We start from the raw sequence: 26,695 nt of genomic DNA, 5'->3' as shown, positions 1-26,695 counted from the left end.
CTCCACGCCCAGCAGGGAGCCCAACATCAATCTAAGGACCCTGACACCATGACCTGAGCCCAAATCAAGAGCTGGACGCTTAACCCACTGAGCCACCCAAGCTCTTACCTTTCTACCCCCAATGTCTAGATAGCATGTAACAGGCATTCCCTAAGTAGTATGTTGAAGGGAAGAGTAGATGAATAAATGATCAGCATCTTCAATATTTGTTGTAGTTGGTCACTAATGGGAAAACTAATAGTTAAAATACCAATCACTATCTTCATCAAATCACACTTAACCTAGTTCCAAATCATGTTCTATCTCAATTTGTTCAAGGAAAGTCTCTCACTGATGATAAAATGGTAGTGAGATGAATAATAAATTACAGTATGTTAAAATTACCATTGCAATGAAAGCAAATGATATCCAAAGTAAGTTCAGGGCAGATGAGAACTTATATTAGTAGTGACTTACTTTCTTATGTCTGTCCCTCCTTATTCCACAGACATTGAAGCCAACATCAGAATTTGGAAGCATGCCTTCCACGTTCTCTTTGGAACTCTTGGACTGGCTTAGGCTCAATTATCTAAAGACACGAGGCTTCCCCAATGCACATGGACAGCTGATCTTCTGAATATGAGGGAGAAATACTGATCTGGCTTCTTGTCACCTGTCCCTGAAATCAAGACCACTACTACTTTCCTCTTCCCTGATCAGGGGATGGAGACCCCAAAACCAGCTGGCTCCAACTAATCCTCCATATCAAGCCAGCGAACCATAAGCCTTGATTTTTGTTTAACTTCTTAAATAAGAATTATTAAACCTAATGAGAAAATGCTATAAAAATATTGTGCAATATATAAATATCTTACTCGTCATAACTTATTCCAGAGCTGTTTTATATATCTTAAGCAATTTAAAATTAAATTTTTAAATATAATCTTACAATGGGGTACATTACACTAATGAAAGTGAATTAATGAGAGCTACAATTACCAACATGGACATATCTCAAAAGTATATATTTTAAAAAGTGTTACAGAATAACAGACATGGTATGATTTCATTTATAGGATTTTTACAACATGCGAACAATATTATTATGGATATATTCATAGCTATTACAAGTATTAAAACATACATAGGAAAAATACACAAATTCAGAAGAATGCTTTTTACATAATGTTATCAGGAAAGGATCAGAGGGGCTTTAGCAGTATCAATAAATACCTTCTCAAACAGGAAAGGGGAAAGGAATAGAAGGAAAGGGATGAAGCACATGTAGCAAATATATAGGTCTGCTGAAAACTGGCAGTATGGGGACACCTGGCTGGCTCAGTCAGAAAGCACGTGACTCTTGATCTCAGGGTTCTGAGTTTGAGCCCCATGTTGGGTGTAGAGAGTACTTGGGGAAAAAAAACAGTAGTAATAAAAGAAACGAAAATGGACATTATATATATGGGTTTTGGCCTATTACCCCCCTTTTCCTATCATTCATATACATATATATTTTAAAGGATGGTTTCTCAATCTCTCAGTAACAATACTGGAAGCTAGATAACAGGGAAGCAATGCTTTTAAAATATTAATAAAAATAATTTAAGCTAGATTTCTGTAGCTAGCCAAGCTACCAGTTAAGTATGAAAGTAGAATAAAAGCATATATTAGACTTGCCACAACTAAAAAAACCTCCCATGGACCCATTTTCTGAAGTCACTGGAAGATGTATCCTTTCAATGCAAAGGAATAAAACAAGAAAAATGAAGACAACAAATTCAAGAAGCAAAGGACACAACACAAGATAGAGAACACATGTACTACAGGCTGGGACAGGAGTCCAGATAACCCCATGACCTTCATGGTAAGCAAATCAGAGGACAAGAGGTCACTGATGTGTCTGACCTTATCCTGTGGAGGTTTACAATATCATAGGAGAATCTGACAGGATTCTCTGAACTGATACCATTCTCTGAATAATAGCTACCTAGAAAATAAATGATTTTTTGATAACTATGTAGTTTGGAAAAAACAAAAATCGTTCAAAAAAGGTCATGTTATCATAATATATGACTCAATTCAACAGCTATCAATATTTATGTAATCATCATAATAGAAACAGTAAATAAAGACTTAACCAAAAATTGTGAGGTAACTGTATTGGGAAGATGCTAAAAAAATGAAGTAGGAGTGGATTTAAGTGTGTGAAATCCTGGGGTGTCTGGGTGGCTCTGTGGGTTAAGCCTCTGCCTTCAGCTCAGGTCATGATCTCAGGGTCCTGGGATGAAGCCCCCGCATCAGGCTCTCTGCTTGGCAGGGAGTCTGTTTCCCGCACCGCCCCCACCCACGCTTGCCTCTCTGCCTGCTTGTGATCTCTCTGTCAAACAAATAAATAAAAATCTTTAAAAAAATAATAAAAAAAAAAAAAAGAAAAGAAAAAAAAAGAGTGTGAAATCCTCATCTTCCCTAATAGGCAGGAAGTCAACAGAAACATCTAAAATTCCTAAATCAGCAAATAATAGTAAAAGCGTGTTAAATGCTTATACTATAATTATATTGTAATATAATTATAATATAACTATGAATAAGGAGGCAAATAATGAGAAACAACAGCTAAGAGATCTAAGTGTGGCCCATTCTGGGGAAAAAGATTCTGGAGAGGTGGTCATGCAGTCTTTTCATTTTATGTCAATCACATTATCTGATTTTTTTTTAAACTAAATCTATATATTACTTCAATTTTAAAAATTAAATGTTTTTAAGCTCCTTCACCAACTCAAATTTAAATTTTTAACATATATGGAAAACACAAAGTTACCATCATAACTAAATTCACAGTGACAAGAATGTAAATTATTCTTTACTGAGACAAACCAGCAAACTTAAAAAATCTATTTGTCTGATATATATAGTTCAATGTTAGTATTTGAGTTACCATCCAAAATCAAAATTTCAAATTTCCACCATTTATGTGTTTACTGATAAGCAACAGTCACAGCTTGGCCAGAAAAGAGGAATTAAATTAAAACCTATGGTAGTGATAAACACAGAGATCAGTAAAACAAAAGAGAAAATCCAGAAACAGACCCACTACAGTATAATCAGCTGATTTTTGTCAACAACGCAAAAGCAATTCAATGGAGGAAGGGCTATTGTTGAAACAAATGGTGCTGGAATAATTGGACATCCACAGGTCAAAAAAACAAAACAAAACCAAAAAAAAACCCTGTATCTTAAAAGCTAACTCAAAAAAATCATAAACCTAAGCATATAACATAAGACTCTAAAACCCTTTCTTTTTATTTTTTTAAGATGTTATTTATTTGAGAGAGAGGGAACACAAGCAAGAGGACGGGAGAGGGAGAAGTAGGATTTCTACCGAGCAGGGAGCCTAATGTGGGGCTTGATCCCAAGACCCTGAGACTATGACCTGAGCCAAAGGCATATGCTTAACTGACTGAGCCACCCAGGCACCCCTAAAACCCTTTTCAGAAGACAACATAGGAGGAAATCTTTGTGACCTGGGGTCAGGAAGTGCTTAGGCATTACATAAGAGCAGTACCCATAAAAGAAAAAGTTGGTAAGTAAGCTTTATCAAAACCGAAAACTTTTGGTTGGTGAAAGACCCTACTAAGAGGATGAAAAGAAAAGCCACAGGCTTAGAGAAAATATTCGTAAGTCACACACCCAAAGGACTTGTATCCAGAACATATAAGGAACTCTAAAGTCAACAATAAGAAAACAATCCAATTAGAAAATATGCAAAAGATTTTAACACATCACCAAAGAAAGCATGCAAATGAGAAACACATGAAAAGGTATTCCATCATTATTAGCCATTCAGGGAACCACAAATTAAGACCATGATGACATACTACTACACATCTATTAAAAAAAAAAAACTGACAGTAACAAATGCTGCCAAGGATGTACTGAAAGTAGCTCATATGTTGCTAGTGGGAATGGAAAATGGAAGAGTGTCTCTGGAAAATGGTTCAACAGTTTCTTATAAACACAGGGGTGCCTGGGTGGCTCAGTTTGTTGTCTGCCTTCAGCTCAGGTCATGATCCCAGGGTCCTGGAATCAAGCCCGCAAGCAGCCTGCTTCTCCCTCTCTCCCCTGCTTGTGCTCTCTCTCTCACTCACCATCTCTAATAACTAAATAAAATCTTTTAAAATTTTTTTTAAAAAATTAAACCTATACATACTATTGATACCAGCAGCTGTATTCCTGGAATATGATCCCAGAAAAATGAAAACATAGGTTCACACAAAAAACTATACCTAAATGTTCTTTCAACACATGAATGAATAAGCAAACAAAAGTACATCCATATGATGAAATAAAAAGAAGGAACTATCTGATATGCCCAATAACTTGAATAGAACTCGAGGGCATTGTGAGTGAGAAAAGCCCATCCCAAAAGGCCACATACTCAAAATAACAGCAACCCTGTGTTTGATGATTATAGTTTATACATAAGTGAATAAACACCAAGGATGATAAAAGGGACAAAAGGGAGGAATCAGGAATATGTACTTTATAGTTATAAGGTACTTCTACTACCCACGAAGTGATAGAGTGTTATTTGAAAGTGGATTTGGGGGCATCTGGATGGTTCAATGGGTTAAGCGTCCACACCTCCTCTCTGCTCATACACTCTCTGTCTCTCTAGCTCTCTCTTAAATAAATAAAACCTTTAAAAAAAAAAAAAAAGCGGGGGTGCCTGGGTGGCTCAGTGGGTTAAAGCCTCTGCCTTCAGCTCAGGTCATGATCCCAGGGTCCTGGGATCAAGCCCCACATCGGGCTCTCTGCCCAGCAGGGAGCCTGCTTCCTCTTCTCTCTGCCTGCCTCTCTGCCTAGTTGTGATCTGTCTGTCTGTCAAATAAATAAATAAATGGCTTGGATTAGTTGTAAATGCATATTGCAAACACAAGGTCAACTTCCAAAAAGTTTTAAAAAGTGTAAGTGACACGCTAAGAAAGGAGAGAAAAAGGATTCATTTATGTGCTGCATTAGAACCACAAAAGGCCGAAAGAGTAGAAGACAAAAACAGGAACAAAAATAAGGGCAATGAACAGAAAACAATAACAAATGTTGGTAGACATTAATACAACTTTATTGCGTATCCTTTGAACATCCAGGGTCTAAATTCACCAATTAAAAGAGATTGTCAAAGTGGATCAAAAAAAAAAAAAAAAGAAAAAAGATTCAACTATATGCTGTCCACAAGAAACCCACTTTAAATATAAAAGACACGCACAGAGTAAAAGAGATGGAGAGAGATATACCATGCTAACACTAATTAAAAGAAAGCAGGAGAAGTTATATTAATATTAGACACAACCAACCGCAGAGGAAGGAAACTTACCAGGAGTAAAAAAAGTCATTCCATGCTGATAAGGAATCAACGGTTCCAAGAAGACATGCACCACCTAACATCATAGCATCAAAACGCGTGAGGCAAAAAGTAACAGAACTACGAGAGAGAGAGGAATGCCCTATACTGCAGAGGAAGACCTGAGTACCCCTCTCAGAAATGGTCAGTAAGGACCTAGCTGATCTCAACACCATTATCAATCAAAACTGGATCTGACATCTACGGACTACTTCATCCAATGACAGCGGAATACACATTCTCCTCCTGCTCACCTTGAATATTCACCAAAATAGACCACATGCTGGGCCATAAAACACATCCTATCTACTTTAATTTTTTTTAAACAAGCCATGTAAGGGCGCCTGGGTGGCTCAGTGAGTCCCTCATCAGGCTCTCTGCTCCGCGGGGAGCCTGCTTCCTCCTCTCTCTCTGCCTGCCTCTCTGCCTACTTGTGATGTCCGTCTGTCAGATAAATAAATAAAATCTTTAAAAACAAGCCATATAGGTTATTTTTCTTAAAGATTTTATTTCTTTATTTGACACAGAGAAAGAAAGATCACAAGTAGGCAGAGAGGCAGGCAAAGGGAGGGAGGAAGCAGGCTCCCTGCTGAGCAAAGAGCCCCGTGCGGCTGGATCCCAGGACTCTGAGACCATGACCTGAGCTGAAGGCAGAGGCTTAACCCACTGAGCCACCCGGGCGCCCATCCTACCTACTTTAAAAGAAGAGATACCATAAAATGCTTTGAGTGTTCAAAACCAAGAAGCTAGGGAATGAACAATTTAGATGACCTCACGAGGAAATAATCTGATGAACCCAGAATACAGGACATTGTAAAGAACCATCACCCTGGGTTCGCCAAAAAGTCAGTACCACGGTAACTAAAATTGTGTGCATGGGGTGGGGGTCTTTTCTAAACCGAAGGAGACTGAAGGGATATTGTAACAACCAAACATGTATTGAACCTTCAATGAACCCAGGTTTGGAAGAAGGAAAAAAAAATTATAAAAGACAATCTTGAGACCAAACCTGATATGGACTGAACAGAAGATATTACATGGACATAAGTGAGATAACAATAGCATAATTGAGTAGGAAAATGACCTAATCCTTGGGAGATGTGTGCTTAAATATTTAGGGGTGAAGTGTCATCATATCTGCAACTTCCTTTTAAATGGTTCAGAACAAAATAGAGACAGAGCAAACCTGGCAAACAGAGACAAAGCAAACCAAAGCAAACTATTAGGCAATTGCAAATAGTTTAAATATGGATGGAAGAAGTAGGTGTTTATTATACCATTCTTTCTACTTTTCTGTATGTTTGAAACTTAGTAAAAATGAGTTTTGGTAGGGGCAACTGGGTGGCTCAGTCAGTTATATGTCTGCCTTTGGCTCAGGTCATGATCCCAGGGTCCTGGGATGGAGCCCCACATCAGGCTCCCTGCTCAGAAGGGAGTCTGCTTCTCTCTCTCCCACTCCCCCTGCCTGTGTTCCCTCTCTCACTGTGACTCTCTGTCAAATAAATAAAAATCTTAAAAAAAAAAAAAAAAAGTTTTGGCAAACAAAAAAGGCTACACACTATGACTCCATATATGTAACACTCAAGATGACAAAACTCGTGTTGAAACACAGATGGGAGGCGCCTGGGTGGCTCGGTGGGTTAAGCCGCTGCCTTCGGCTCAGGTCGTGATCTCGGGGTCCTGGGATCGAGTCCCGCATCGGGTTCTCTGCTCCGCGGGGAGCCTGCTTCCTCCTCTCTCTCTCTCTGCCTGCCTCTCTGCCTGCTTGTGATCTCTCTGTGTCAAATGAATAAATAAAAAATCTTAAAAAAAAAAAAAAAAAAAGAAACACAGATGGGTGCTTCTAGGCAGGGCACGGAGGGCCGGGGGGCAAAAGGTGATCATAAAGGGGAGCCTGAAGAAGTTCATTTGTGGGAATGGGAAAATTCTGTCTTGACCATGGTGGTGGTGGTTGTTTGAATCTGTACACATTGATAAAATTTTGCAGAGCTATACTCACACAAGGGGAAATGAATACATGTAAAAACTGGGAAATTTTAAGTATGTTCTGCAGTCTATTGTGTTGTATCAATATTCACTTCCTGATGTAGATAATGTACAACCCATGTATTAACACTGGGGGAGAACTGGTGAAAGGTACATGGGATCTCTCTGTATTATTTTTGCAACTTATGTGTCTATAATCATTGCAAAATAAAAAGTTTTTAAAATCAGCTAAAAAAGTCCAAACCTAATGTCTGATCTATAGGTGCAAGAAAAGGGCCAACAAATCATACTAATGGTACTTTCTGTCACAACTACTAAGTTTATTGTTACATATGAAGTTACTTCACCACCTATAGTATCACATGATGAGATATTAGGATCTCTCTTTTACTTTATTTAGTGTCTTGGGATGCTCTTTTACTTTCCCCAAATAAGTTTCTTCAAATCTTATTCAAAACCGAACTTTTTCAATAAAAGCAAGAGAAATCCTGTGTCTGGGTCCTTTAGGGACTCCCCATTAACTTCAGAACTCGGAGAATACACAGATTTTTAGGCTCAGCCACCTACATAAAGGCGTCGCTCTTTCCTTTTGCTCCAAACTTTCCAGTTCTTTTGTCAAATAATCCCTGACACTCCTGAAAACGCCTCAATGAAATATGTTTTACAGAAACAACAAAAAAGACCTCCACAATTTGTTTATAGTCTTCTATATAGTGTATGTAGTTCCTTAAAAGCAATCAGTTAAAAACAATTTACTTTGTGAATCTAATTAGATATATGAATGAACAAAATTCCATCTCACGTCTCCTAGATAAGCAAGGCAACACTGAGAAACATTATTATCATGGTCTACTAATGAAAATTTAATAAAATAAATTTAATAAAATAAAGTCAGACTTTATTTTTTATTTGCATTTAATTTTTGAATAAGTAATGCACATGGTGAAAAACACAGAGTTCACAGGGTATATAATAATGAGTTTCCCATCGCATCTCCTAACCAACCTAGTTTCTCAACTTAGAAAAAAATGTTACCAGTTTCTTGGGTATCATTCCTCAGATATCCTGTGGTATATACAAACACATATTTTCCCGTTTACACAGACCACAATACACTGTTCATACCTCTTTCCTTTTTCTAGTTACTAAATATTAGAAATCACTACATATCTGTATATAAAGTACTTTCTTATTTTTACAACTCTATAACATTCCCGTTTTTAATTTAATAAATCCTATAGTAATGTGCATTTAAGTAGTTTATGGTCTTTTGCAATTATGAGTTCTCCAAAAGGTATCTGGCATGTGAAATATTTCACAGGTGTATGACATTACACGCAGGATAAATTCAGAGAAAAAGAACTGCCGGTCAAAGATTACGTGGGTAGATTATGCCACCTCAAAATACGCCACTTTGGCATTTTGATTATTCTGAGCTATAGGCATTTGAAAAACACCAAATGCAGGGTGAGGTTTTCCCTGAACTCCCTTTAGCTGCCTAAAGACAGCTCCTCCAAAAGGAACTTCATTTTCATAAATCCCCTTCTTGAGAGTTTTACCAACCAGGTGACTCATCACAGGAAGAAAGACTAGATAGACATGGACACCACACCCAGACACATAGTTACAAACTATCGCCTTCCCATCTGGTGTTTTGTTTTGTTTTCTTTTGTTTAAGATTTTATTTATTGGGGCGCCTGGGTGGCTCAGTGGGTTAAGCCGCTGCCTTCGGTTCAGGTCATGATCCCAGAGTCCTAGGATCGAGTCCCACATCGGGCTCTCTGCTCAGCAGGGAGCCTGCTTCCCTCTCTCTCTCTGCCTGCCTCTCTGCCTACTTGTGATTTCTCTCTCTGTCAAATAAATAAATAAAATCTTTAAAAGATTTTATTTATTATTTGAGAGAGAACATGAGAGAGAGCATGAGAGGGGAGAAGGTCAGAAGGAAAAGCAGACTCCCCATGGAGCTGGGAGCCCAATACAGGATTCGATCCCAGGACTCCAGGATCATGACCTACCTGAGTTGCTCAACCAACTGAGTCACCCAGGCGCCCGCGCACACACACACACACAAATCTGTTCCTCTAAGGGCTTATTCCTCTTTCCTAAAATCCATTTATTCACCCCTAAGAGGCCTACATCTCCCCTCCCCATCCCCATTACGATGGTACTTAAGTCTGAATTCTATGCCACTCCCTGGGTATCGCCCATGCATACATGAAACACACATTAGTAAACTTTTGTTTTCTCCTGTTAACCAGCCTTCTATTACAAGGGTCTCAGCTAAGAACTCAGAAGGGCAGAGGGGGTTATGTCTCCTCCCCCACACCACCTAGCTGCCCTCTTTCGAAGCGATCAGCCCGCACTCCTTGCAGCAGGCCTGTTTCTTCACACCACAGCCACCACCCTTCAAATCAAACTTTCTGGTCCCTGCCAACTGATGAAACATAATAGTTTTCAGCACAGTTTTAGCCTGAGTTTTGTTCACTGTGACAGAGGCCACTGCCTGTTCTTACCCTTTGTCTATTTTCTATTAATTTATAAGAAATAAATTTGATTTTCAAAGCAGCTAGAATAGATCACAAAGTTTTAAAATAAGTTCAGTCCAGGACCACTATGAAACCTTTCTAAAAACAACAATAAGAATAAAGCCTATAAGCTTATCAGGAAAGACTAAACCAGGTATTAAGGAGCAAAACCATGACAGCCAACTGAGCACAAGGTGCAATGTGTCCCCTGCTGCTTTTCTTCACCAAACCCTAGAAATCACGCAAAACATTTTGCTTTATTGTAAGTAATTCCACAGCCATGCTCAGAAATTCACAGGAGACCAGAGGTTGTGAGGAATCCCTATAAACTGGAAAACAGCCCGAGACGAACGGAGAGGGGAAATGGCATTCCAAGGCAAGCACAAGAGCCTTCCATCAAGGGCAGCGAGAGTATAAAGCGCAGCTCCAGCCCAGAAGCAGAAGGCTAGGAAAAAAGAGCCCAGGGCCAACTGACAGCTATGACAAGGACAGCCTGTCCCATCACCCTTGCCCCAGCCCTCCCTCCCCTAGGCAGCAAGAAGGTACTATCAACAAGAAGGTACTATCCGCAACAATTCATGCCAAAGATTCCAAACACAAATACAGATACACACACACACACACAAACACACACACTAGCTCGCCCACACACTCCACCTGAACGCAATTTACTTTGAACTCCCAAGACCCTTATCAATGAAACCCAGAATAAAATGGAACTTGAAAAAACCCACCATCCAATCACCTCACCCCCTAAGAGCCTTGTTGCTTTTCCCTCGGGCCATGCATCAGACTCCCTTGGCCTTCAGCTCTTCTTTCTCTCAATTTGTAACTGAGCCTGTCTCCTGAGTTCACTAGCGGCTTTCACGATAGGACTTTCAGATCTCTCCCAGTCCCAACCTCCCGCCAGAATGCCAGTTCTGTCTACATCCCTAAAATACTTAAGACTGTTTTTAACTCAAGGAGAATATATAAATATATAATTTTATATACATACATATAAATTTAAATATCTATATAAAATCAGTAATTTGGGGGATAACAATGCTCCTTACGTAAGTCTAGACTAGAAATGAGAAGTGTGCCATCGCTGACACTTTCAGTAATAAACCTTTCTTTCAAAGGACCTATCTTTAATGCAGTTTAGTCAAGAACTTGATCTTGACCCATTAAAAAAAACTCATACAATCCTTCTTTCCAAAACCACTTTCTCCTCTCAACTTCCCACCATCCCCCTCAAGTTCCCACTATGTAAGAACTACTTTGAAACTTTATGTAGTATATATGCCTGCCTCGTGACGTAGATTATTCCTCTGAGACATAAATCAAGCGTCATTAATGCTCCTTCCCTGTCCCTAATTAACTTCCAGCACACTGTTAAAAAAACAAAAGAACAAAAACAAAAAGCAACTTGTTGAAATGGCCAAGGTCAAATGAAAACATCTTCAGTATTAATTAGGAATAAAATATGCTAATTAAAATAAGGTACTGGGGCACCCGGGTGGCTCAGTGGGTTGAGCCTCTGCCTTCGGCTCGGGTCCTGATCTCAGGGTCCTGGGATCGAGCCCCACATTGGGCTCTCTGCTCTGCAGGGAGCCTGCTTCCCCTCTCTCTGCCTGCCTCTCTGCCTACTTGTGATCTCTGTCAAATAAATAAATAAAATATTTTTAAAAATAAGGTATCATTTTTACTCATCATATTAGCAAAGGTTAAAAGAAAACAACCGTGATAGCGTGAGGGCAATAAAGAAACAGGCACCCATGAGTGTGTAGATATTTGACAATATCAAAATTTTAATTGCATATACTCTTTGTGCCAAGGATTTTATTTTTATAAATTTACCTCAGAGGTAAACTCATACCAGTTAACAAGTTCTAGGTATACAGATGTTAATCATCTCATTGTTTGGAACAGCAAAGACATAAAATAACCTAGATGACGGTCATGAATACACTATAAGGTTAAGCACAAAAGGGACCACTGAGTAGCCATGGAAAAGAATTGAGGCAGAATTTATGTGTTGCTGTGTAAAGATATCTTAAATACCTCAAGTAAAAACAAACAAGAAAGACCTCATACAGTAAGGCCCCATTCGTTTAAATAAACACGTTCATTCCTACATGTGCCCAAGCCACTTCTGAAAGGGAACATAGCCAACGGTGCAAGGCTAGTTACCTCTGAAGAGTGGGACTGGAAATCTGGAAGGAAGGGACTTTTCACTTTAGTTCTTTAGTATTGCCTGATTCTTTTTTTTTTTTTTATTAACTATAAACATCATAATTTAAAGTAAAAAAAAAAAAGAGAGAGAGAGAAAAAAGTTAAATAAATGCACTGTTCTCTGTACCTGCTCTTCCTCAGGAAGGATCTGAACGTGCTTCTAGCTGGTGCCTCCACCTCTATGTGAGAGCTGTGCCAGGACTAACACTTCGTCTTGACTTCTCAGTCAAAACCCAAGCATAGATCTTTACTTACAAGATATTTTAATCCGATGTCCTACTGTTATCATAAATTTAAAAATAGAATTTAACATTTGCCCCCCCAAAGCAGCAACCTTTCAGAAGTCACAATTTCTATCCATGTTATCAGCACTCTTGCCTCGAGTGATCTCACGCAAGCCCACACTTGTTCCCCAGACACCTATCGCACACTTGCTGTAAATGCTGGGGGTTGTGGTGGGGACTGAAAATGCAAATATGAATAAAAGCAGGTCCCTGCCATTAACAAACACAAAGCCAAACAGGCCAATAAATGCTTGTAACACAGGGTAAGCATTACCCTAGAGTTCACTACACACAAGAAGCTCTGGAAGGACACAGGCACATCTGAGGCAGAGGAAACGGTAAGTGCAATGGGACTTCTTCTTAGCCAGTTTACTTCTGTGTTCTATATGCCAGGAACCAGTCTCAGTTCTTTACAACTGTTGATTTATTTAGTTCTCGTTAACAACTCTTAAAGGTGAACACAATTTCCTCATTTTATTGATGAGGAAACAAAGGCACAGACGGGTTAAATACATTGCCCAACATCCCAGAGACAACAAGTGACAAAGCCAGGATTTCTACCCAGGCGATCTAATTCCCTGATGTGCCTATATGGTTAATTCCCCCATTCCAATCCGGTCCCTGGCCTTTCCCTTTACTAGAGTGACTCTCCAGTGACATCAAGTCCTGTAGGGCAGTGAAAAGTAGAGCAATACAGTCAGTATTTTAGGAACTTTGTATGGCAACAGATGACTTAGCACAGCGAGCATTTCATTGTGTATATAATGGTCGAATTAGTCTGCTGTACTCCTGACACTCATGCATTGTATGTTAACTATACTTCAGTCAAAAATTAAAATTAAAAAAATCCTGTGGTTCTTCGACAGCAACCACAATTCTACATATCATCTTTTAAATCTACCTCTTCCTCTGTATTGCCCCGCCCCTATGCTAGGCCAGGCTCCTGTAATCCCATGTGACCTAGTGCAACAGTATCTGATTTCTCTGTCTCCACCTCTTCTGGATTCACTCTGCACCCTCCAGGACTGCACGAATCCTTAAAAGGAAATTCCGTCCAACGCTACGATTAAGACCAAAGGTTCTTAGTGTGAGACAGACCCTAATAAGTCTGTGTAGAGTCAGGATGAATCTCTGTTTCACGACTTAAAAACACCACCGTGTAATGGGGGGGAAAAGTACTTAAAACTCGTAAGATTTTCGGAGGCTGAAGCAGGATGAGGCAGTACGCAAAGCACTCAGGAAGGGACCTGGCAGAGCAGGACTAGACAAATAAAGGTCCAATATCATAGATCTTTATTTTTAGCAAAATCACCACTTCCATCACTTCACTCACCAGCTCAAAAACATTCAATGATTCCTCATTGCTTGAAAAACAGAGGACGGTATTGACATTGAAGACCCTCCAGTCTGAAAGCTCACTTTCCAATTTATTTCCAATGACGTTCCAAACCAGTACTTCCCAAACTTAAACATACATAAGAACATCTGAGGAGCATACGGTTAAAAAATGCAAATGCCTGGGGATGCCGGGGTGGCTCATTCAGTTAAGCGTCTGCCTTCGGCTCAGGGCATGATCCCAGGGTTCTGGGATCGAGCCCCACATTGGGCTCCCTCATCAGCAGGAAGCTTGCTTCTCTCTCTCCCACTCCCCCGCTTGTGTTCCCTCTCTCACTGTGTGTGTGTGGCTCTCTCTCTCTGTCAAATAAATAAATAAATAAAATCTCTAAAAGAATAAAATAAAAAATTATTTTTAAGAATGCAAATGCCTGGGGGCACCTGGGTGGCACAGTCAGTTGAGACTCTGACTCTTGATTTCAGTTCAGATCATGACCTCAGTGTCACTGGATCAAGCCCCATGTCAGGCTCTGAGCCCAGCAGGGAGTCGGCTTGAGATTCTCTCTCCCTCTCCCCCTCCCCACCCCACACTCTCATGCTCTAGCGTGCTCAGGCATGCACGCGCTCTCTCATATAAGTAAATCTTGGGGAAAAAAAAAAGCAAATGCCTGGGTACCAAAAATTCAGAATGCTGAAGTAGGGCCCATGCATCAGCATTTTCTAAAACGCATTCATACTGATTTGGATACAAGTAGCCTGTAACCTCAGTTTGCAAGTAAGTGTCATAGCAAGGTAAAAGCAGGCAGTCTTCTCAAACGTTGACCCCGCGTATCCACACCTCTGCTCCTGCCATTCGAAACCACATCTAATCCACGGCACCTTCCACCCTATTCACTAAGCACAGAAGGGGCTCTGCTCTCTCCTTGCTCTGAAATCCTAAGCACTCTATCTCCACCACTCACTTCAGAATCCTTCCAGTAACACCTGGTTTGCTGTCTGACTCCCATACTGCTACTTAACTTTTCATGTTATTTCCCCAAGGCAATTTTACCATCATGGACGAAAGCAATACCATGACAGGAAATGATATGCTCAATATTTTATATTTAATTTAAGAAATATTTGATAGACACGTAAAATTAAATCTCCTCTTTTATGTGTACTGACTTGCTGACTCATGACTCAATGTGCCTTAAATGGAAAGTAAACATTAATGAAACTGAAAAATCCATAACCAAATTCCATAACCAAGTTCTGTCCTAATACCCTCAAAATATGCAAATGATACCCTACTGTATTTTGTCCCAACTAGGCTTGAGAATCCATTAATCATAACCTATATTCCAGAATCGCCTGCTTCCTGAGAAAGGAAAAAAAAAAAAAATACACATGCCCCTCATTTGTACTCGAGACTTTAAGGTGAAAGCTCACAGTTGAAACAGGAGACTAGAAAAATAGTGGGCAATGGTTACTAGCCAAAGGACATGTTAAATGCACAGGTGCCATTAGTCCACCAAGTAATAGAACATTCTCTAAAAGGTTACTATGTTCCACATGCTATATTAAGTACCCTGGGGTACTCCACTCCATCAAAATGGGAGTCATGAGGGACATCTGGGTGGCTCAGTTGGTTAAGCAGCTGCCTTCGGCTCAGGTCATGACCCCAGCGTCCTGGGATCGAGTCCCACATCGGGCTCCTTGCTCGGCAGGGAGCCTGCTTCTCCCTCTGCCTCTGCCTGCCTCTGTCTGCTTGTGCTCACTCTCGCTCCTCTCTCTCTCTGACAAATAAATAAATAAAATCTTAAAAAAAAAAAGATGGGAGTCACGAGAATAAAAAGATTAAGCTCTCAAAGATCAGAGGAGGTGTGGAAGACAGAAAAGTGACGGGTAGGAACTGACCTGGCAGAGCTGAGGAAGCCCCAGTGTGCCTGCTAAAGGGGACCTGAACAAGAGGCAAGCCAGCCCACCTCATGGAGCCGCAGGAAAGCCAACAAGCTGGAGAAAAGCATCATAAAGACAGGAGCAAGGTGCAGAGCTAAATAAAGTAAGTGGGCCCCGCCAACCCCCTCCTCCCCCCGCAACAGAAACCACGTGTGTGCTCTCTGGAGAAATACGACTACAGACACTCTGGCCTCCAGAGCCCAGGATGGGAGGGTGATGAGGAGGATGAAAACAGGAGACTCAAGTTCAGGTGTGCTTGCTGCAGGCACATGGTGGGCTTCCCCGCCTCCAAGACAGGGGACTGGAGGCGTCTTCTTGAGAAGCTGAAGGGGCACCCAGGGAAAAGTTCACAATATTTGGGATCCCCCTCATTTCAAAAGCTGCCCTGCCAACCCCAGCAATGCCCACCACTCAAGAAAATCCACTCACACAAACCGCTTCAATCTTAAATACAAGTGAACAAGCAAAAATCACTGGACTTGTGAGGAAAGCCTATAACACTAATCATAGAAACCAAAATATACCAAAGAAAGGAATTCTCAGATACTCCAAAGAGGCTTCTCAGAAAAAAATTAAAAAATAAGACAGCCTCAGAGAGGTAAAGCAGTAACAATAATAAATGCAAACATTTATTTAGCACCTACTATTCCCCAGGCACTATTCAATCCTTTACACATGTTAACTCATCTATACCTGAGGTAGTAGTGTCATCTTCTCATTGTGTAGATCATGGGTCAGCAAATCACAACCCAAGGGGCCAAATCCAGCCTGCTGTCCGAAGAATGATTTTTACATTTTTAAACAACTGGGGGGGGGGTATGCTGTGACATGTGGAAATCACATAAAATTAAAAAGCCAGTGTCCATAATTAAAGTTTTACTGGAACACAGCTATGTTCAATTGTTCACGTACTGCCTGTAGCTGCTTTAATGATACAACAGCAGGGCTGAGTAGTTACTACAGAGACCAGATGTGATGTTCTCATGCCTTTATGCTGCTGATCACCACACTACAAATCTCCGCAGACAGAAGTCGGCATTTCAAGTGTCTTGCATGTTGCAACGCTTATTACCAGTGATATCTGTCATGCGGAAACAAGAAAAGAAGTAGACTTTGATGTCAAGCCTTTAGCAGAGCATAGATCATTTTTTTAAAAATCTGATGAAATGTCAAAGCGTCGTGTCTGTTATGTAACAGCATCGTACTTGTACCAGAATACCATACAGGAAGACATGACCAGCTAAGTACTCATCACAACAGACTGACAGGCCTACCACGGAGCACGACCAGGAGAGCTAGCAAATCTAAAACATTACATTTCATCACAGCAGAGTGTCTTCCCATCAACAAAGGATAAAACTGAGACTGCAACCAAAGTAAACAAAGTTCCGAATGGCTCACGTGTTAACCAAACAAGAAAATTCACACCAATCACGAGTTAAACTAAACCGTGTTTGATTACAGCAAAGAAATGTGTCCAGAAAAAGTAAACACCTTTCAGACCTGTCAATCAGTGAAAATAGCTGTTCAGAGAGCAGTCTGTATGCAACAATTACAGCTCTGAATATTTCCCCCCAGAATGGAGAAAAATACTAATTCAGTACAACCTGAAGTAGAATCTGCTAAGATGCGTAATAACTGATGGTGGTAAAAATGCATGTGAAGCTGGGCGCCTGGATGGCTCAGTGGGTTAAAGCCTCTGCCTTCGGCTCAGGTCATGATCTCAGAGTCCTGGGATCGAGTCCTACATGAGGCTCTCGGCTTAGCGGGGAGCCTGCTTCCCTCCCGGCCTCTGCCTGCCTCTCTGCCTACTTGTGATCTCTTTCTGTCAAATAAATAAATAAAATCTTAAAAAAAAAAAAATGCATGTGGATGGATAACTTAACAAACCTTGTGGAAATGCAAGGTGTCTAAAACCTACTCGTTATTCACTGTATAATCAATGAGCAGGTAGGTGGCAAAAAATACCTGAATCTACCACGTTACTGAACCAGTTACAACGGTTAACTTCATTACTTTCGTGAACTTTGCCACCATCAGTTCCATGAAAATTTCATCAGAAACAGAAGCTGAATATCCTGATTCTGTCCTGGCTTAGCCAGGGTACAGTTTTTATGAAAATTTTTCAAGCTCAGAGATGAGAACAAAATTTTTCTGAAGAACCTTACTCAGTCACTGTTACTAAACACTAAATGGCTTTGAAAATTCATTTTTGCTGCAGATTTGCTCATATTTATCAGTGAATTCAATCTAAAATTAAAAGGCTAGTAATACTTCCACGTAAAACCTGCACTGAGGTAGTCATTTCACAGGACAACTGACACTGAGTCGCAAGTGATGTTGGGCTGCCTTACACGCTCGGCATGCTATAAAAAATTAAAATGAGATGTGAGATCTCCAATGCCACACAAATATGTAATAAATGCATTTTCCAAAATCAAACTACATTTCCAGCATTTTTCAGACCTCAATACAAGTTCCACATTTCAAAAACCATTTAACTGTGTGACAAGAGATCAGTGATCAATGTGATGATTTGCTAAAAGGTAATTATCAAGAAAAGAATCTAGCAGAATTCTATAGATACTTTCCAAGCAATAATATGCTCCGCTAAAACCCTATGTTCATGGACTGACATCAGTATTTGGAAGTACCATGTAAAAAGATACTGTCAAAAGCGAAATACAAAAAAATCTCATTACAAACCAACATTAAATATGATCATTTGTGATCAATATTGACTACTGAGGTTTAAAGTTGGTATACCCTGGGGTGCCTGGGTGGCTCAGTGGGTTAAGCCTCTGCCCTTGGCTCAGGTCATGATCTCAGGGTCCTGGGATGGAGCCCACACTGGGTTTTCTGCTCAGCAGGGAGCCTGCTTCCCACCCCCCGCCTGCCTCTCTGCCTACTTGTGATCTCTGTCTGTCAAATAAATAAATAAAATCTTTAAAGTTAGTATACCCTGTTAGACAAAATGTTATCCCCTTCTTCCAAAAAGAGATTTCATTCTTCTCAGTAGCAAAACTTATTACAAAATAAATTATCAACCATTATTCGTATTGCATTTTGAATTTCATCAGTAAAGAACTTGTGAAAAATTTTCCTCTCCCATTACATAAGTACCTGTATAATAGCCTTCATTTTGCCTTTTGGCCTACGAAGCCCAAAATATTTACAATCTGGCCCTTTACACAAATATCTGCCAACTCTTGGGCTAGACAAATAAACTGAGGCAAAGAAAGATTAAGTGACTTGCTCCAGACTACAGTTAGAAAGTGGCATACCAGGGTTCACACCTAAGCAGGCTGGGTGCAGAAACCACTAGGCCACATTGCTTCCATGAACCAAGAACAAGATGTCACAGAAAAGGAAACAGCTGAAGGACAAGAAAGGATACCTGACAAGCCCTTTAAAAAACTGGACAGAGAGAAGATAAGGTCAAAGAAACTTCCGTAATAAAGAACAAGAGACAAACATGGAAAATGTTAGTAACAGGAACTCCAAAAACAGAGGAGTGTGAAGTCAAGACACTGCCCAGCTGGGTGTGAATGCCCACCTCACACGCACACCAGAAAGCCAGGAGGCCTCTGGGACAGGAACCAAACAACTCCACGCTCATGGCAACAGCAGCAGCCACAGCAACATCCTGCATCGGTTTCCTGGGCCCCAGTCCCCACAGGCCCTTCACAGTATTTGGTAAAAATCAGTACTATGTTCATGGAAAAATACGCAAATGGGGGTGGGGCGCAGGGAACCCAGGTAAATTACGGGGCTCAGCAGTGAGCAGTATTTATGTACTCCTAGCAAGGTAAGCACTGAGCACTAAATTAGCCAAGAATTCTCATATCTCTCTACTAGAAGGTCTGGAAGGGAGGGGAGGAAGAGGAAGAGCACCTCATCTACCATAACAAGGAGTCAACAGGTGTCAGCCACAATGGATAAATCGAAAAACAGCCACTGAGCCGTATGACGTATACACATGGTTAACGGTGGCTGACTCTGGGAACTAGACTACAAAGGACAGGGAAGACAGGGTATGGCTCATTTTTTATAATATGCCTTCTGATATTATTTATCTTTTCTAAAACACAAGCATTACTTTAAGTAGAAAATTAACTCTTAAACAAATTAGAGAGAAAGTGCTTTACTATCCACTATCGTGATCACTGATTCACATAAACAACTCAATGTGCAAATACCAAAGAGCAGTGCAGGGTTGAAAACACAAACCAGCATTACCCAAGTTCTATCCCATCATGCTTATGTAAACACAGGGGGTCTGTCATTATTGCCTGAGAGCCCACTGTGTAGCCAGCACGATGCTAAGTGCCAAGATTGCAAATATGAAGAATGGAATTTATTTACAGTTGAGTATAAGATACAGCTAAATCAACATGAAATTGTAATACAGCAACTATTCAAGACTCAGTGAAAGCTTCCCAGAGGTCAGACCACAAAAGCTAAGACCTGAAGGATAAGAAGGATTGGCCTACTTGGGTGTGGGGTTCAGAAAATTGTCCAAGCAAAGAGAACACTAGGTATAAAAGGCCTCAAGTGAAGATAAAAACAGGCAGGGGCCCATTTAAGGAAGAGCAAGAAGTTCAACAAGGCTGGAGTAGGGAGGGAATCAGAGTGGAAGCAAAAAAGGCCAGAGCACAAGCTGATGCTTGATGCTTTAAAACAGGAAGACTTCCTAACGGGCTTCTACTTTGCCCACTGGAACTGTAAGAGCACACCCAACCCTGATGCTTGTAGATCAGAGAACTCTTCCACTATACACTGATGATTTCAAAATATTTAAGTCCAGTGCAGAATGTTCTTGAGGGTACCAGACCATTTATCTAATTGCATGCCATGCATCACCATCCAGACCCAGAAATCAAGGACCACACCCTAAGGATGACAGAGTAAGAAACCCAGTCCCCTGTGACACTGGAGCCACCACACCAGCCCTGGATTGTCGATCTGGACTTTTACATGAGAAACAAACATGTTTAAGCTATTATTCAATAAAGTGTCTGTTACCCCCGGCCAAACCTAATCTTAACTGAAGCAGGAGGCTTTAAAAGTGTTCCAAGGTGGGGTGCCTGGGTGGCTTAGTCGGTTAAGCATCTGACTCTTGGTTTCAGCTTAGGTCATGATTTCGGGGTCGTGAAATCGAGCCCCTGAGTCAGGCTCAGCACTAAGTCCGAAGTCGGCTTAAGATCCCCTCTCCTCCTCTGTCCCTCCCTCTGCTCCCCTGCACGCTCGTTCTCTCACTCTCTAAAATAAATGAATAAATCTCTTTAAAAAAAAAAAAAAAAGGTATTCTAAGGCGAAGGGTTACAAGAGATATTCTGAAAGAATTGTTAAGATTCAGTGACTGAACCAATCTAAAAAAGAAATTATCAGCCATATGACATACAAAATGTACACTGTTTAATTCTTCCAGTGTCTTTATTGAATTAACAGACACTTTTAGTGTCTGCATTTGTATTTTCTTATTTATTTTAGAGCAAGTGTGGTGTGTGCCTGCTGGGGGAGAGGCAGAGGCAGAGGGAAAGAATCCCAAGCAGACTCCACACTGAGCCTGGAGCCCAACGTGGGGCTCAATCTCACGACCCTGAAATCATGACCTGAGTGAGATAAAACCAAAAGCCGGATGCCTAACCAACTGAGCTACCCAGGCGCCCAGCATTGTCTGTAAGTTGAGATATAAGTGACATGTAGCACTATATTAGTTTCTGGTGTACAACATTACAGTTCCCTAGGTGTATATTGCAAAATCGTCACAATTAAGTCTAATTAATATCCATCACCATACATAATTACAATTTTTTCTGATGATGAAAACTTAAAAGATCTACTGTTAGCAACTTTCAAATATATAATAAGTATTAACTACAGTCGCCATGCTGCACATTACTCCCCCAACCCATGACTTAAAATTACACGTTTATACCTTTTGAGCACCTTTACCCATTTTGTCCACACACCCAGCCCCACCCCAACCCCACAACCCCGGCCTGGTGTCTGCATATTTAAAGAATATGATAAAAATTAGATAAGATCAAAAAGTACCAACCAAACTTCCTGAAAGGAATGAATAAAAAAAAAATTCTGGGGCACCTGGGTGGCTCAGTGGTTTAAGCCTCTGCCTTCAGCTCAGGTCATGATCTCAGAGTCCTGGGATCGAGCCCCACATCGGGCTCTCTGCTCAGTGGGGAGCCTGCTTCCCCCTCTTTCTCTGCCTGCCTCTCTTGTCTATTTGTGATCTCTCTCTGTCTATCAAATAAATAAATAAATAAATAAATAAAATTCTGTTAATAAGACCTATTTGTAAAGCTGTTCTCAACCCTACTAGCTTAGGTTATTTTGACTAGTGATAATAATAAGTAACAGATGGATAATTTACACACTGTTTACATGCAGTTTTTAAGTAGAAGTTCAAAGCATTAGCTCCACGAAGAACCTTCTAAGGGGAGACGAGTTGAGAGGCAGGAGCAGACAGCGAACAATTCGCCTTACACTTAACTAAGAAGTGGTACACTGAAACACACCACCATCACAGCCAGGACCTTCATACCCGGACATGGTCAAGGCCTTGAGAGCTAAGGTGGAATGCACAAACCCCTCTGGAAGTAGGATACCAGACTAGAGGACTTCCTTAAGTCCTCTGTGCCTCCCAGACTCAGTCTTCTCTCGGTCCTGGGAAAGAAAGAGCAGCAACAGCCATCAGGCCCCTTACCTGTTCAGGCTCACAGCCCTTTTCAACCAAGTCACAGAAAGAAAAGTTGAGAAGGAGCCTCAACTCGAAGTCTTTCTGGAGCTCATTCTTCCTGCATATTTTCTCACTTTAAGAGTCTTTCTGGGGGCGCTTGGGTGAGTCAGTCAGTTAAGCATCCAACTCTTGATTTCGGCTCAGGTCATAATCTCAAGAGTCGTGAGAGTGAGCCCCCATGTCAAATTCTGCACTGAGCGTGGAGCCTGCTTGAGGTTTTCTCTCTCTCTCTCTCTCACTCCCACTGTCCTCCCGGCAACTCCCTCTCTCCGAAAACAAAAAAGTCTTCCTGTTGGATTGGGGGTGCCTCGACCACCCCTGGGACAGAGACTTCTCAATGGAAGCACAGGAGCCATCACTGCCCCAGACTGTCCTATGACTTCAAGAAGCTGCTGAGCATTACATACACTCTGATTACAAGTATACAGTACTTAAAAAACATAAATACAAGGAGACCAAATCTAAATACAGAAAGACTTTACACATTGCTTTAATGCTTAAATCACTTTTAAAGGTTTCATTTTACCAAAACCTATATTGCAAGCACACAGGAACTTCTCATGTTAGTCAAAGTCACTGAAAAGGAAAACGAAGTGGTCCTCTCTATCGCTAACCATTCCCATTACCTAAAGTGAAAGACAACACACTGAATTTGTAGCAATAAAGGAAGCCAACTCAAGGAATCAAGGCTCAGCAAAATGTCCCGAAACACACTACGGTAGGCAGAACAATAGCCCCCAAAGATGTCCATATCCTCATCGGTGGAACCCGCTGATTGTTAGCTTACCTGGCAGAGAGGATTTTGCAGCTATAATTAAGTTAAGAACCTTAGGATGGGGGAAATTCTCCTAAATTATCCAGGTGGGCCTGATCTCATCACACGGGTCCTTAACCTTTCCCAGCTGTGATCAGAGACCTACTACAGAATGGGCGAAGAGATGCAATATTGCTGGCTTTGAAGAGGAAGCCCAAGGGAGGTGAGCCAAGGAATACCAGTAGCTGGAAGAAACAAGAATACAGATTCTCCCCTACAAACCTCTAGAAAAGAACACAGCGTTGCAGACACACTGATTTTAGCCAAGTAAGACCCATTTTGGACTTCAAAATACAGAACTTAAAAATAATGTGTGTTGTTTTCAGATACTAAATTTGTGGTAACATATCACAATAAGCATAGAAAACTAATATATGCATGGGGCCTGGGTGGCTCAGTCAGTCAAGTGTCATAACTTCAAGGTCCTGGAATCAAGCCCCACTTAGGGCTCTGTGCTCAGCGCCAAGTCTATTTGTCCCTTTTGCTCTCCCTCTGTCCTTCCTCCCCCTACCTCATGCCCTCCCTAAAATAAAATCTTAAAAAAAAAAAGAAAACTAATACATAGTAAACTTGTAACAATATGTGAAAGTATCTAAAAAGTGTAATCAAATTGCCCAAATATTTAGAGCAATGAGACATACATTATTAGTGCATGTATATTTCACTTTTTAAAATTTGCACAGGTATTTCACTTCTATTTTTCTCCTGCTCTCCTGCTGCTCCTGCTCTCATGAAAACTCCATCACTTAAAATGCCAGCCAAAGTGACAATTCCTTGAACTTTCTGTAGAAGGATGAACCATATCAACCAAGAAAATAAGAGGATAACAGGAAAAAAAATCAGGAAACAATTATACCATGTTTTTTAGAGAGTCAAACATCAAAGTGTTTGCACTATGTAATTTCCTTGTACCAAATGGATGTTACATTTTAAAAAATAAGTCCTTCTAGGGACGTGTGGGTGGCTAGTGGGTTGAGCCTCTGCCTTCAACTGGGTCATGATCTCAGGGTCCTGGGATCAAGCCCCGCATCAGGCTCTCTGCTCGGCAGGGAGCCTGCTTCCCCCTACTCCTGCTTCCCTCTCTGCCAATTTGTGATCTCTGTCAAATAAATAAATAAAATATTTTTTAAAATAAATAAAAAATAAGTCCTTCTAAATATTGATATTAAGAGCTTACTATTAATTTTTCTAGAAGTGATCATGGTAATGTGGACATATTAAGAAGACAGTGACTCAACCTTCTACAGATATACACTCAAATATTTACAAATGAAATGGTATGCCTATGGCCTGCTTTAAAATAGCTGGGAGTGGGGATAGGAATGGATAAGGGAGATGAAAGTAAATGAGCCTGAGCTACTAATCACTGAAGCTGGGTAATGGGTACATGGGGGATATTAAATTATTTCAATGTTTAAGCTTTTCTGTATTTAAAAGTTACATCAACAAAGTCCCTGGACTTTAATAATACAGACTCAATATATTTAACAGTTGAATCTCCTTCTCCAGACATTGCCCCCCTCAACTCTCTGCCACTCAAGCCACCTGCAATTTATAGTTAATCGATTATTTTTTAAAATCAATTATTCTTAAATCCCCAACTCATTTTACCCTATTAACCTGAAAAGTTTCGCCAAATCACTTAACCTCTAAGAGCCTGTTCTTCATCTACAGAATGGCAATATTTATACTTGGTCACTCTGAGATGCCAAGAGATAATCTAAGATAAAAATTACAACAAAGAATGATCATTCTAGAAATCTATATTCACAAATTTCATGCTCAGGAACAACCATTCCCCTACTCCTATAGATCTCTTCCCTCCACCTCCAGTTTCCTTCTGGCGCCCTCCACCATCAGACCAAAGGCCTGGGATCCTCTCTGAGATAACACTCCCCTCCACGGAGTCCATCCCCCATGTTTTCACAGCAGCTTCTCTCTACACGCCTCTCCCTCCAACCTCCCGTCTCCCCTTCAGGGGTCCCACTCCACGTACACCCCTATTCGGTTCATTCTGTGTACCCCATTGCCGGCCCTATCACAATCACCCCAACATTCCTCTACCCCCGTTCAGTACTTCCTGCTATCAGCTTGATCACCCACTACTACCACCAGCTCTCAAACATCTGGGCTAACTTCCCACCCTTTCGGTTAAAACACAACTGCTAGGTGTCAGGAAGTGGGAATGGGGGAAATAAAGAGAGACTGTTAATGAATACGAGTTTCTTTTTGCGCGATAAAAATGCTGTGGAATTAGACAGTTGCACAACCCTGAGAATATGCTAAAAACTACGGAGTTATACTTTAATTGTACTTTTAAAGGGTGAGTTTTACGGTCTGTGAACTACTTCTCCAGAACAATGTATACCTCAAGAAGGAATGAAAAGGAAAGAAAGATCAACACTACTGCTCACCCTGCCCATTACACGCCCATTTGTCAGATCCACATCGCCCCATCTCCCGAAGCCTCTATCTACCTGCTCTTCAGTATCCCCCCAACTCTTAACACTAGACTCGGACAGAGGTCCCTCTCATTCTTGACTAACACACTCCCTCACCCTTTAAGTGCCCACTGTGCCCTGAAAGGGGACGGGGGGAAGATGCGGGCGGCTCTCGGGGCCCAGGCACAACCCCTCCACGGTGGCCCAGTCCCCCACTGGCAGGAAAGGACCCTCTCCCCCGTGCCAGCGGAGCTGTCCCGACGACGGGATGCGTCCGCGATCCCGCTCCGACAAGGGGCGGGGGGCCCCGCCAGGCTTCTAGGGCCGCTCCGCTGGGGGAGGCGCCACAGCCCACCTGTCTCAGCCGCAGGGCAGATCCGCTTCTAGCTCCACCGACACACGAGTTGGTGGCAAGGGGGGGATAAGAAGAAGCCGCCGTCGCCGCCGCAGCCAGGGTGGTGCACGCCGGCTCAGGCCTTCATGATTCCACGTCTCTGCGGCTCCGGCTTCAGCTCCGGCTCGACTCCGGCTCGGCTCCGGCTCGGCTCCCGCCCCGGCCGCGTCCGTGCGGAGGCCGGGAGGCGGAGAGAGAAGAGGGAAGCGGCAGAGAACGCCGCTGGGGACCGAACGGCCGGGCGCGCTTCGGCGGACGATCACGTGGCGCGCGGCGCGCAGACTTCTGGGAAATGTAGTCCTTCAGACGTTGGGCGTTCCTCCACCCTCTTAGCGCATCCAGGGCAACGGCAAAGCCACGTGGCAAATTCGAGAAGCGGCTAATCCTTCTTACAGATCGCTGGATCGCAAGCACCACACTAGTGGTGTGACTTAGCTTTGTTAAGGCCCCTGTTTTTTCCAACTCGGATAACCATCCCAAAGTCAGCAGTCCCGTGTCGGGCTCTGAAGAGTTGGAAAGAGGAAAATCATTTATCTTGGGGGTATTATTATTTTTCATTTCTATCTTTATTCTTTGCAAACCCTTGTGTCCAGAGCTGACTTGCAGAAAATAATTTTTAAT

General features: G+C 41.5%; 1 protein-coding gene across 3 annotated transcripts in view; it reads right to left on the bottom strand.

The window, feature by feature from the left end:
• The window catches only part of DYM (dymeclin), a 335,376-nt gene extending 309,036 nt beyond the window's left edge, over window positions 1–26,340 (bottom strand). For 2 of the 3 annotated variants that reach the window (XM_032310930.1, XM_032310934.1), the window contains exon 1: window positions 26,036–26,340. The gene's annotated coding sequence lies outside the window, so the exon portion shown is untranslated. The remainder of the gene's footprint in view (window positions 1–26,035) is intronic. The other variant, XM_032310932.1, reaches the window with a different exon arrangement.
• Between the last annotated feature and the right edge of the window lie 355 nt (window positions 26,341–26,695).

This window comes from Mustela erminea, chromosome 13 (assembly GCF_009829155.1).
Source record: "Mustela erminea isolate mMusErm1 chromosome 13, mMusErm1.Pri, whole genome shotgun sequence".
In the NCBI taxonomy this organism is placed as follows: Eukaryota; Metazoa; Chordata; class Mammalia; order Carnivora; family Mustelidae; genus Mustela; species Mustela erminea.
The sequence above is the reverse complement of the archived record's forward strand: the minus strand, read 5'-3'. Positions and strand labels throughout refer to the sequence as shown.